The 13210-nt window shown below is 38.7% G+C and overlaps 1 long non-coding RNA gene across 1 annotated transcript; it reads left to right on the forward strand.

Moving 5' to 3' along the window:
• Positions 1-4685: 4685 nt before the first annotated feature.
• Positions 4686-10676, forward strand: LOC138109113 (uncharacterized). Its single transcript, XR_011150279.1, has 4 exons — positions 4686-4847; positions 4940-5096; positions 7146-7227; positions 9912-10676. It is a non-coding gene; the product is annotated as an uncharacterized lncRNA (long non-coding RNA).
• Positions 10677-13210: the final 2534 nt, after the last annotated feature.

Below are 13210 nucleotides of genomic sequence, written 5' to 3' on the forward strand. Positions count from 1 at the left end.
GTTTCACATGAAAAAGAGAGCAAAGGGAGCATGAAGTCTTTGTTCCCAAGAGGGTAGAAAAGACAAATCTGAGACACTCATGAATCAAAGGGACCAGACCAATGCATTTTGGAGCACAGAAGCAAGTAACCCTTGTTCGCTGCCTTGCTTGCTGCCTTCCTTCAGTCCCAGCCTGACAGCAAGAGGTATAGCCCAGATGCACACCCAGGCTGCAGAACTGGGGTGCAGTTACCCACCCATTTGTTCACATCTTGTTTTGTGGCAGGGTATTTTGACCAGATTCTGGATGCTAAGAATTTGTCTTATTATTCATCTATTCCATATTATATTAAGGATTTTATTTTGTCATCAGCCCTGCTAACTTTATCTGTTAGTCATCCGATCAGGTGGGATGGGTGGTTCACTGTTCCTACTGCATTCTATCCATGTAATGCTGAAGGTGGAGGCGTTGCTTGCTTGCCCTTTTGCTGCCTGGATTTCTGAGACTGAAGACATTACCCTGTTTTTTCTGCTTCACTCTTAAAGGGTTTGATGTGTTTTTAAACAGCTTGACGAAGGTATTTTTTTTTAATGGGAGGCTAAATTTAGGATCATAAATGCCTATTTGAACTCTGAAATTAGCATACACTCTATCTTATGTTTGGCTATTGGCCGTATATTAATAATTCAGTTTTTGTCTTCAGTAAAATGCACTTTTTCACTAGATACAAAAAATGAGATTCTTATCTATTTTGACTGAAGATTTTGATGATTTTTTAAATTTTTTTTTCAGCCTTCTTCTGCTTTGAGGATTTATGAATTTATTTATTCAGTAGGTCCCCTACCCACTAACATCCCAATGTGACTTTGCATATCTGAGTAGTTCTACCAATACCATCAAGATTACTCACCATCTGAGAATCTATATGTGTACTTTCCTGAAGGAGAGCTCAAGGATCTGATCTGCTAAGATCAAGCACTCTCCGGGCTACTGACTAAACATCACCTGCAAGGATGTGGTCCTTTTCAGAGTCATGACCCAGGAACACCAGCAAATATTCATCTCCATGTGGAAGAAACATTCATCTTAATGTGGAAGAGGGAAGGCTCAAGGCTGAGGATTGAGTCTACTAACTGTAATCTAAAATGTAATCCTTGAGCTCCTAAATGCTTATAGATATCAAACTTATTTCATCAGTTCCAGAAAAACATTACCACTTCTGCTAGACAGAAACAGGCAGACAAAATTTTGCTTTTTTATCTGTTTATGAACCTCGAAGCCAGAAGACAGGCACAACCTTGTTAGGGATTTTGAAATTAAGACTGGGAAAAAAAATCCTTCTTCTGAATTGTTGTATGCATAAAAAATCGAACAGCATGATACTTTGTGGTCCCCATGTATCCTGAGATTTGGAGATTTTTAAACTGGTTCCCCCAGAGCTCTAGGGTTTCTGCCACTACTTCTGAATGCTCTCAACACTGATACTCAGTTTTCTTGGTGAAGGAGATAGTTGATGGCAATTCTATAGCTTCCACTTATTGAGGGCAATTCTCATCATATTTTAAGAATTTAAAGTGGGTCAGCTTTTGGTCTACATGGATTGATGGAGCCCTTCAAATAGGCTCCAGCTATAGCACAGTATTAATCACTGTACCAGACAAAAAATACATTGTTTCCTTGCTGAGAATAGCATGTTTTCCTTTGCTTATGAATTGATCCCTGAAAGGTTCCTCATGGGAATATGTTTGTTCTTTCTTTCTTTGCTTCTTTCTTTCCTTCCAAGGCAAAATGGCTTTAAACTACAGATGTGCAAATCTGTAGGAAACTCCAGAACTCATTGATCCATAGGCAGCATAGGTATTAATCTACCTGGGCTGGGAGACTAAAAGAATGAACGGTTAATTAAATAGCCTTGGGGTTATTTTTCAAAACAGCATTGTAAGCAGTGATGGGCAAACCTCAAAATGTTTTTATACTGGCTTCAGTTCAGATCAACTTCCTAAATTTCATAGACTGATCTGCTCATTGGAAGCATGCATAAGAGGGAAAAATACTTAGAGGCAATATTTTAAGTTAGACCAATCAGACCAGTAGTAAAAAATGGGAAAATATTTAGAAAATGTATTTTATTCTTGTGTCTGAGACTCAATACACATTCCAGATACATTTAAATGTACCTATAAGAGAAAGAATGGGTGTTTGGACAGTTTTCCAAATATTCCTCACTGGAAAATGCAAAATTTATTAAATTTTATTTTCAAAGTTACTACTTAGTGTTTTGCAAAACTGGTAACAATGTCAATGCAATATGTTTTTTTTATTCTTCTCACAGCTTTTAGTTCTTGTTGCTTCCAGTAAATGAAAAGACCTTCATAAACTGACATGCATGATGATACTGGCAAATCCCTCGGGATCATTTCTTTTGTGACACCAACAAAATAGAAGAGTGGAGAGATGTCTGAGTATAGATTTTGTACATCAGCTTCCATGATACATAAATCGACCCATAAACTGTATATACTCATGTATCTCCCCCTCCCTGCTCTTTGTTCTTCACTTATTGCATATTTTGCCAATGCAGTAAAACTGCTGGATGACACAAACTTATTCTATGAGGCTTTAAGCTAAGCAAGGGCATGGTAAAACCATCCTACAATGCAGAGCCCCATTTAATTTATGTTGCCTCTACCTGAGGCTTGTCACTGTGTTAACAGCACCTATGTCTATCTATTTCATTGCTTTTGATCATCTCAAAGGGCAGGAAGGAGCAAGAGAATGCACAAAAATTTGTCTTTCCAGTATATAATGAAGACATAGACTTAAGGCTGTTAGAGGCTGCCTATTATTGTACTATCAAATAATGGAGCTCCTTCCTGTGAAGTGCCTCTGGATGTGATGGCACGAGAAATAATGTGACATTACTTGAGTAAATGGGTGGATAAAACAATTGCAATGATTTCTGTCAGGGTTTTAAGGGTGGCCTGCATGCACTTTGGTCATGCAGTTTCTGCTGCAGCTTGGCACTGTTGTAGCTCTAACATTAATAGATCCCTCTTAGATCTAACAGCCAGATGGTCAGCAGTTGCGAACTACTTACTGAACTGCTCTTGAAGTTACGCCAGGATATTCGTACACACATATTCTTTCTGCAAGCCAGTGCTATAAGGTCATAGGAAGAACAAGGTCAGAAGTGATTCGTCTCATGTTTTTGGGGGTGTGCGTGGCCACACACAGTTGCTGAGCAGCAAACAGAAGAGGTGGAGATAATAATTCATAAGAAGCCAGCTATTAATTGAATTTTTGAGTCTTCTTATGTTTGCAAATTGCCCATGAACATACCCTGATTTTCCGGAATGCATTTGTTACTCAGAGTTATTTGCTGACACAGGAAACAGAAACCACAGAAATGCTGGCTGGGGCTTACCCTTATTTCTTAAAGGCTAAGCAGAATAGCCATCAACTAGGCACTTACCATGAGGCCTGGTGACAGAAAAATGGAGTGTAAAGTCAAAATATAGGAAGCTGAAAGGTAGAGATAACCATCATAAAAGAGTTTGCAGCCTCTTGACCTCAGCAATATTACCAGCTACATGCCATAACTTGATCTTTGGCATTAAACACTCTGCTGAGTAGGTGTTTGCTGTGTTACCACCTTCCTGGATGTTTTTTTGCAGCTGTCTTAACCCTTGGGCTGCTGCCAAGCTCCTCCTACATCTCTTCCTCTTGACACATATTTCCAACTCTTTAGGTAAATTTTGGTTACAAAACCTCCTGAAAGAAACTTGGAGCTCCTTCCCAGACATTTTATGAATAATTTGAAGATAAAGATACCCTTGTATTTGTTCAACCATTTTGATCAAATATTTTCAGCCACAGTATAATTTTTGTCTGCCTCTGCTGCTTTTATCTGGAAACATGTGTATGTACATGAAGTTATGTCCTGAAGAACTTACAGTCTGAAGACAGAAGAGGATGGAAGACAATAGGGAACATAACTTCTGTACTTCCTTTTTGGCATGCCTGTGGCTCACTTTAGAACTTCTAGCCTTTGCCTTAAACCTGTAACATCCTGGATAACCTCAGACACCTTTAGGGGCCAGTTTGTTAAATACCTGCTGTGATGCCCCTACTTCAGAGGAGCACAAAAGACAGTGCTACTCACTCACAATCTCTGCCATTTAGAAACTTGCCATTGCCATAGTGACAAATTTGAAAACCACTTTCAATTTTTATTTCTCACTCCTTTTCTTTTCATATCTCAGAATGCAGACTAAATTACCACCCTCCCTTTCCTTTTTTTGTTTTTTAAATGTGGAACTGGGAATTGTTTTGAGTAGCTCCATTTTCAGTGCATATTCCTGGCCTAGCATAACACTAATGAATAGCTCGTTTGTGAGAAGTGTAGGCAGAAGGAATGTGATCGCAGGCAAATTTCACTAGGAACTGAAACAAACATTCACAGAGAATATTTTCCGGTGTTCAGTCACACTGGCTAACCTTTAATTGATGGGAATAAGTGTCTCTAGTCAAATGCAGTATCTAAGTAACAGAGCTGTATAACACACATTGCCGTGTTGCACTTATCATATTGCTTCCACATGTGAGCAGAGAGGCTGTGTAAAAAGCAGCTTCACAGGTGCAATGCAGGGTGGTCTAACAGGTGCAAGAAACCTTTGAAATCTCCTCTCCCTCTTATTCTCCCTATCTTCAGAAAAAAATCCTAAAACAGAAGGGATAATGTTGTGGGAGTTTCTTGTTTATTTGCCCTTTTAGAAAGGATTTAGGGGTTAAAAGGGATGAAAAGAAGAATACAAGTCAATGTAGTTATATTACTAGAGTATCACACCAAGATATCATCATAGAACAGGTGAATTTTGCCCTCAGAAAAAGTCTTTTCAGTTGGGCTGGTCCTTAGGTTAGGTTTGCACAGTAAAAGTATGATCCCATTTCCTTATTCAGTCACAGAGAAGCTGCCTTGAAGTGAATACTTCCTGCTGGTCACTTGCCACTGCTTGTCAGGAATGAGCATAGAAGGCCAGGAAGACCAAATATATCCCTTTCAGAAACCTTCATGGCTTTTCCAGTTCTCAATGTGGTGTCTGTGATTCCATTACAGGTATGTTGCTATTTGATAATCACTACTAATTAGGACAAAGTTTTTTCCTTTTCCTTTGTCTGACAATGAATCTACTATGATGAAGAAACCTGAAAACAGCCACTGGAGCAATGGAGATGGGTTTCTGTGCTTAGGGGAGTGTGTGGTAGTAGCTAGAAGCAGTATAGTGTAGCTGTCTGCTTTCTTTTATGATTTTTAAAGAGAGCTAGACTCATCCACATGCCAGCTACTAATGTTCTCTGAAGACAGAGCCAGTGGAGTGAGACATGCTGTTCCCGTGCCTCAAGTTATCTTATCAGCTTCTACTCTTGATCCCTGGGATGCAAGGGAATTTCTAGCATAAACCTTAAGCACTCCCACAAGCCACCAAGTCATCTTAAATGCAGAAATTATTAAGCTTCTTAATTTAGAGACTTTATTTCTTAAGCCTGAATCTCTCTCCAGAAAGTGGGTGAGAAAAGTCAAACATTTATTAGAACAGTCAATTATCTGACTGAGTTCAGCTTCGCTGTAAATAACTTTTCTCCTTTCTCATGAATGTTTGCCCACTCTCTGCTCTCTCCATTTTAGGAAAAAATTTCCCAGAATTGGAAATTTTAGGAAAAATATAAGAATGTGTGCAAATGAATAAAGTCTGGAGTTCTACTAAAATACATACCTTTCATGGATACAGGCAGGATGATCCCACAACTGATTTACCTTGCAGAACTTCTGTGCCCTAACCTTAGCTCAGCAAATAGGACATTGGACTACTCTACATCATCTCAGCTTGCGGGGCAAAATATAATCCATTAATTACTTGGAACAGTGTCAGGAAATACGGTATTCCTGGTCTGAAACTGGTATAGATGGCATCAAAGTATTATTGCTGTGAACATGAAAAAAATAAATACAATAAATCTGTCACATAAATGCCATCTCTATTACATTATGGGATACCTTTCTTGAGTTTTATACTCACACATGTAGTACTGCATATTAAACTCCCAGCAGCAATGTGCACATTGCTGCTTAGGCCTAGTACAGTATTTTCTTCGCCTTGCTCCATCACCTTGTCTTTTACTGATTCCCTTCTTTCTTATTTGTTGCACTTAACTGTTCTTCATTTCATTCTTACCTGCTTACCTGATAGTCATCTGACCTAGTTTTAAGATATGGATTAAAGCAAATCCTATAATGTAAGTATTCTTGCTGTTCTGTATTCTGCTCTGTCATCTGTGTTTTCCTGGGATTTTGGATACTGGGGCTGGCTTTGGCTGAGAGAGCTTCTGTGTCTCTGAGACTTACCCCCTAAGTGACTGGGATCATGCTGTAAGCAACTTTGTTCTCCGAGTTCTTGGGTACCCATTATCTCACTGCTTCAAAAGCAGACTTAATTCTTCAACCTCTGAAGATAACTTTGTCTTTAATTATTCAGTCAGAAACTCCCACTGAGGTGAATGGGGGAGGGAGAAGGAAGGTCCCTGTACATTTTAAATATATTTTAAATCAGAAATCCCTGTTTGAAAGATTTTTGGTTTTGCAGTGTTAACTCACTTGGGTAAACAAGCACTTAAATGGGAAAGAAGCAATCTCTTAACATTATTGGGTTAAAAAGCCCATAGAGATTTTTTCTGATGCAAATCCCTCTGCCAGTTTAGGAAGACTGGCAATGTCTGAGAACATTAATAAATAAAAGCAAACATGAACATCAAGGAAGAGAATGATCCTTGCTTTGTTTCCACTCTGTGATGATGAATTAAAATTACAGTTGAAGGAAATCAGCAAAGGGTTTCGTTAGTGTCCCAGGCCTAGAAAAGGTGTTGGATAATCAGGTGCTTTAGTTCAGCTTTTTATCTGTGTTTTTCTTTGTTTATGAAGCTCTCAGCTTACTTTTGTTCAACAGCTGGTAATCAAGTATTGTGTCTGATGCTGACTGCTCAGTGCTGTGGCTGATTTTCATGCCCTGTCTTGCCCCAAGTCTTGCTTACTGATCCATACATTCCTTCATAGGAATGCACCTGGATTTCATCTCCCATTTTCACACTTGCATAGCTTTTTCTTTTGCAGGGTAATGGCTGTTATAATTGCTATGTGACATAGAGTCTAGAGGTCTATCCCAAAGTGAAAGTTATATACATCACATTTTCAGGTATGAATTTCTATTTCTATATGCAAGGATGTGGTAATGGGGTTTAACTATTATTAAGACAGGATTTTAAAAGAGAGAACAACTTGTAGAAGGCAGTGAGTAGGTGTTCTTCATTTAAAACCACGACTTTATGGAAACAGCTGGCCTAACCTACAGGAACCTCTGGCCAACAACTGTGACCCCACAGCTAAAGAGATTTTTATTTTCAAGTCTCCAATTAACAATAAAAAAGAATGAGGAAATGAGAGGGGTAAAATAAGAAATGAGAGTGTGTGCCTGCCTGAAGTGTGATACCCGGAACACTGGGCCATAACTTTGTGCTGTTGTGGCACTGGCTACTGCCCCTGCCATCCAGGAAGTGCCTCACGGTGGTGCTGGAGCTTTTGTCAGTCTCCTGGTGCATGTGAAAGGAGTATATGCACACAGATACACCGTCCCAGGCAAGGCACTTCCACCAGACAAAGTGTGCCATTGAAATACAGGACAGGTGGCAGGTACAAAAACCTATGAATACTTTACTTCTCTGCAAACACCCACACACGGAAAAGAGGGAAACTTGGAAGTACCATTCCCCCAGACAAACCTGTAAAGATAGAAAACTGCTGCTTTCTATCCAGGATTTTTTTTTTTTAAACTTAACTAGATGAGATTATGACAAAGAACATCTCTAAAATAAACAGCTCTAGTGTAAGCAGCACAAATGGGCAGCATGTATGTATTCTCTGAAGAATAATGTACAACTACCATTCCAGATCTCCTGAGTTTTTTAATCTGAACCCTAGAGCTGAATTGCTGCATGGCTGTGAGCAAACCACTGTGGGATAGATTTAACCTGCTCTCTGTCTGGCAGTGCTGGGGAGTTAGCATCTAGGTGTGAGTGCAGGTAGCTGAGGACAGAGTCAAGCAGGCATGTCCATCTTTTATCCCAAGGGGAGGGTACTCTTCTGCTTGCAGATCAGAGTCCCAACGGCTTCCAGTCTTTATAGAACTAATAAAGGACTGGTGTATCAGCCTTATTGCTTGCATGCTTTTTATTTCTATGTATATTTTTGATGCTTTGAATTAGAATTAATTCCATTAATAATGCACATATAGTACTTTAAAACAGTTGCATTTCCTAGCCTGCACCTGTGTTTTCCTACTACCTGTGGCTACCAAAACTATTTTATTATTAGTTTGTGGTTATTTGGCTTTGTGGTTAAAGAAGAAAGCCTGGCATTCCATGTGAAAGCCTGGTTTCCTGACAGAGAGCTTGAGTTTTCAGTGTTTTCATGTTACAATATTCCTGACTGAATGCTTACTTTTTCAAAAACAAGTTTACTTGAATTAATATGCATGCCAGTCCCAATATTACTGTAATCAGCTTTTTTAATTTCAGAAAAAATATTTGCATTTATTTTTAGAGAAATTTATTGATACTTGAACAGTTCTACTGATGCTAGGGGAGTCCCCAACCTAAAATACATGTCTAAATACTCATACAATTTTTGCTTAAGCAAATATTTTTTCACAGTCAGGCAACACTTACTAACCAACATTTACTCAGATCAATATATTTTAATTGAAACTAATGGCAGATAGCTTAAACCAACAGATTTTTCACTGAACTAAGTACATAAAATCAATACATTGCCAAAACCTGGGAGATCTTGTATAAAAAGGTATTTTTATTCTTAGCTAAATTAATTTATTGAAACATATTAATATTAACAGTAATCAAAATACTGACATTCAGACACTGCTCATGGCATCAGTACATTCAGAAAACTTTAGGCAAACTTACATAAAGCCATATGAAATAAGGCGTTAACTTGCTGAAAGCTAAGAAATAAGAGGCTTGGGGTTGATATTCCTTCTCTTTGCTACAAACTGCCTCATCTTGGGTGAAGTCCTTAGAGGACTAATTTAGGCCTGGACTTTCCCAACTGACACCAGCACAGTAAGCCAGGCTCCTCTCTGCTCAGCCGTGCCCCACATGCAATCACCTGGTGGAGGTTATTCAGTACACTGATTATTCTGGGAGTGTACAACCAACATGGCCATTTCAACCAAGTAGCTCAAGTTTGGTAAAAGCTGTCATTAGTGGCTGATATTGCAAAATTTGTCAGTGCAAGAGAGAATTAGGTACCTTGATACCCATGGAGATCATCACACCTCTTATCTATCCATAGATAAGGCTCCTGTATACAGAACAAGGACAGCAGCACTTCTCCAAAGTGTGCCTCCTTTGACTTGAAGCTTTTGGGCTGGGGACCATCTCTGACTTTCTGCTGAGACAACACATCACAACAGGGTCTCAGTCGCAGTTATTATGACAGCAAACTGACTGTAAATATAGAATTGGAAGAATTGGTGACTTAAGTGAGAAACTGATAGCATTTACCCATATGCTGAATTCCTATTTTCAGCAGGAGATACACAAGAGCATAGGCACTACTGTGCATAGGAGCGATGACACAAAGACAACTGGGTGGGATGGAGGCTGGCACACGGTCATCTGTTTTGGTATTCAGTTACAATTACAGCATAATTAGTCTACTAATTGCATGCCCAAGTTTAGTAGATGAATTTGTATTTGTAATTAAGGCTTATTGAAATGCACTGTGTTTTCAATGCTTGCCTCTGTTTCCATGTGAGAGTGAAATTTTCTTCTTCCACTCCCTTTGTGTTGATTGCACATGAAGAAATGTAAAAGATGACCATAACCCACGCAGGCAAGTATGTCAGACCCTCGCAAAAATAGCAGCCAGACGGTAACCATCAGTTCTGCAATCACATCTGTGGGAGTTCCTGGCCTCAGGTGCAGCTTTGTTGGCTTCAGAGAAAGCTGTGCAGTGTCAAGGGCCATCCTTGCTTACAGAGTCATGCTGGGGGAGGCAGAGCTCCTGCTATTCAAGTTATCACCTGTTGAAAATGGCCTTTCAAAAAGCAGCCTCCATCTTCTGCAAAGACATTTTCCAGTTCCAGATGCAGAAAATTCTGCAACTGCCCCAATAACTTTGCAAAACTCTTCCCTGATCTTTTTCATGTGAAGTGAGTGAGTGAAAGCCACTAAAGCAATGTCATTTCTTAAGCAGAAGCATTGTCTTTCTTACAATCTACAGGGAAAATACTTCTTCCTTTTCTTCCATTTAGTTTCCCTGTATCCAGCTGAGAAGCATAAGCTAAGTACTAGGAAAAGCACTTATCATTTAAGAAGAATCTTGGATGATGCTTTAAACAATGTACAGCTTTGTTTTTATTTGATAAACCTTCATAAACCCCCCACATTCTTTGAAGTTTTGAAGTAGTTGCCAGGAGTTTCTGTCCCACGAGAAGGTAAGGTGGCAGCCACATGACATATGTGCAGGATTTTATGCATTCTACAAGAGGTTAGAGAGTCTGTCTCACTTTCAGAGAGATGCCACTGTATTTATAAGATTGTCTGTACCAAGGGAGAATCAAACTGAAACTTGTAGCCTGTACATTCTGTAACAGTTTGGTTTAATTAAAATTAGACATGTTCCTAAGCAGAACTACAGATCAAAACATACTCTTCAAACTTTGGGGAAAACAGATAATGGAGTAGTACCCTTTTTTCTTTTTTTTGGTCTAGCTTCCTTAAAAAAAAAAAAAAAAAAAAAATTGATTGCACAAAAACTTGGTGCTGACAACTAGGGAGCTATAGACTCCAAGTTCCTTGAAAACTAAGTAGATGGACCATACTATTTCACTTTCTATGTATCTATTCCCCATGATTTATGATTCCCACAGACCAAGATCTGAAAACTCAGGCCAAAATGCTGAAATGAAGAGCAGAGGACGTAAACAACATTGACATTTCAGAGCAAAACCCTTTCAAGCTCAGTTATCCCTGTTGTTAAGGAAGCTACTGATGTAAGGGAAACTTTTGGAATGAAAAGACAAATAAAAAAGTACCTTTTAGGAGGAGCATGAAGCTGTTGATTCTTTCAAGAAATATATTCGGTACCTTATCTCTGCTCTTGCTTGGTTCAGCAGAGATCTGAAAAGTTATTAACTGGAGAAAGAGAACAAAAAATGCCATAAAAAAACCCACCCCAAAGCCACACCCCAAAGCTAAACAAACAAATCTCAAACCAAAACCAAACTTTTTGCAGATTTCATAGGACATCACAGTTGACAATTTTCATCTGAATATGGTTGGTTCCTTCTCTGCATATCTTTGGTCAGCAGCGTTTCAAATCTGAGAAAAAATGTCTTCTTGTTCAGGTACTGTGAAATAGATGAAAGCATCTGAACAAAGAGGTAGAGCTCATTCTGTCACCTAGCCTCGCCTGTTATACTGTTTAGGTTTCCACACACTTTGGAGTCCAAATTATTTAGCCAGACCATAGACTATATCCTTTAAATAAGTAGCAATATGCATTTAACAAGTTCCTTCACAACTTAACAGTCAAGTGCCATTACCTATTTAACAAGTAAGTTAATTGAGATGTTGCACACAGAGCAATCTCCTTGTAAATTCAATTAATCCCTCACAACTGGCTCAGACTTGCTGCCCTTCAACTACTTGCACAGAGATTTAGAAGAGGTAGTATATGTAGTGAGGAGATGAAAGGGAAGGAGAGGTGACTAGTCTCTGGCGTTGGCTAGTCTTTGTGAAATGGCCATTATACGTGACAATTTTATGCATTGCACTGTGTAGGATACAATGTATCTATATCACTGCATCTGCTGTCAGCCTGAGCATCTGAGTACCTCAGTCATGCACATGCAGTTTGCACCCGTGTCAGCCGTAGTTAATTACAGTGGTATCGTGTGGATGGATACATGTACAAAGCCTTGAGATAGAAAATATAAATTCAGAGTTTATTAATTATTACTAATAGATTAGGAGTGCTTTGGTTGATCGGATTTTGTGGGGTTTTGTAGTATCTCTTGTTTTTAAGGCAGTCTGTAAGATATAAACTCTCTACCCCACACATACTGTAGTCTGTCTTGTTGGTTAGTCCTAAACAAGAGTTGAAAAGAGAAAAGTCTTGCTAGCACAGAGAATCAGCACTTTCTAATTACCCTGTTTTGTGGCACAAGGTGGGTTGGTGAGGTGACCTATAGCAGGAAGTCAGCACTTTTTGAGTGAGTACCAGCATATTTTTGCATTTGTTTGCTTCAGACTTCTATTCTCTTTCAAATGGATCAAGTTACCTTTCTTTGGCTCTTTAGCTTTGTCCATTAGTACATCCCCAAAGAGTATTTTGTCAAACAAAGCAAAACACCTTGAAGACAATTCTAAGTTTTTTGAGAGTTATAGCCCATACTTTGTTTATGTATAGTGATTATTTATTGAGTTAGCACTCCCAAAAGGCAGATCTGGATACCAGAAAAATGCATTAGATAATTGCTACTTGGTTTGTTCTCCTGGTATTTTGTGGTATTTTATGCTGTCTTAATGGCACCACCTGAGATTCTTTGGGCACAAAAATATTTTAAACTGTGATCGGTGATAAATTTTCAGGAAGTGCTTTTCAAATTCCCATAGTAAGAAGCTCTGCTGAAAATGTTCTTATGTCCAGGTTGTTGTTCTGGATAACATACTAACAAATGACTACACAAATCTTAGGACCATAAGAAAGACTGGGGAAAGAGATCATGGTAATTCTGAACCTAAATCCTACAATGAACAAATGTTTCCATTTAATCTTTCTCACTTACTATATTTTGAAAATTAGAAAATAGTTTGCCATGTAATGCTTAGAAATACTTTCTTAGGTTATGCTCTCAGTCAGAGGTTTTCTAAGAATCACTTCTCTCTCCAAACACCACTCTCTTTAAGAACCCTGAGAAGCACTCCTGGATTTAGAACATGTTGACAAGAATAAAACCACATTGAAAAGCTCAAACACCTAACTCACTTCCACTATAAGCAGATAAATATCAACTATGAAAATACCAAGAGTTTCAAATTCAATAAATATAATACTGTATAATTTTCATGTGTCCATGACAGAGAATGCTGTCAGCA

This window comes from Aphelocoma coerulescens, chromosome 4 (assembly GCF_041296385.1).
Source record: "Aphelocoma coerulescens isolate FSJ_1873_10779 chromosome 4, UR_Acoe_1.0, whole genome shotgun sequence".
Classification (NCBI taxonomy): Eukaryota; Metazoa; Chordata; class Aves; order Passeriformes; family Corvidae; genus Aphelocoma; species Aphelocoma coerulescens.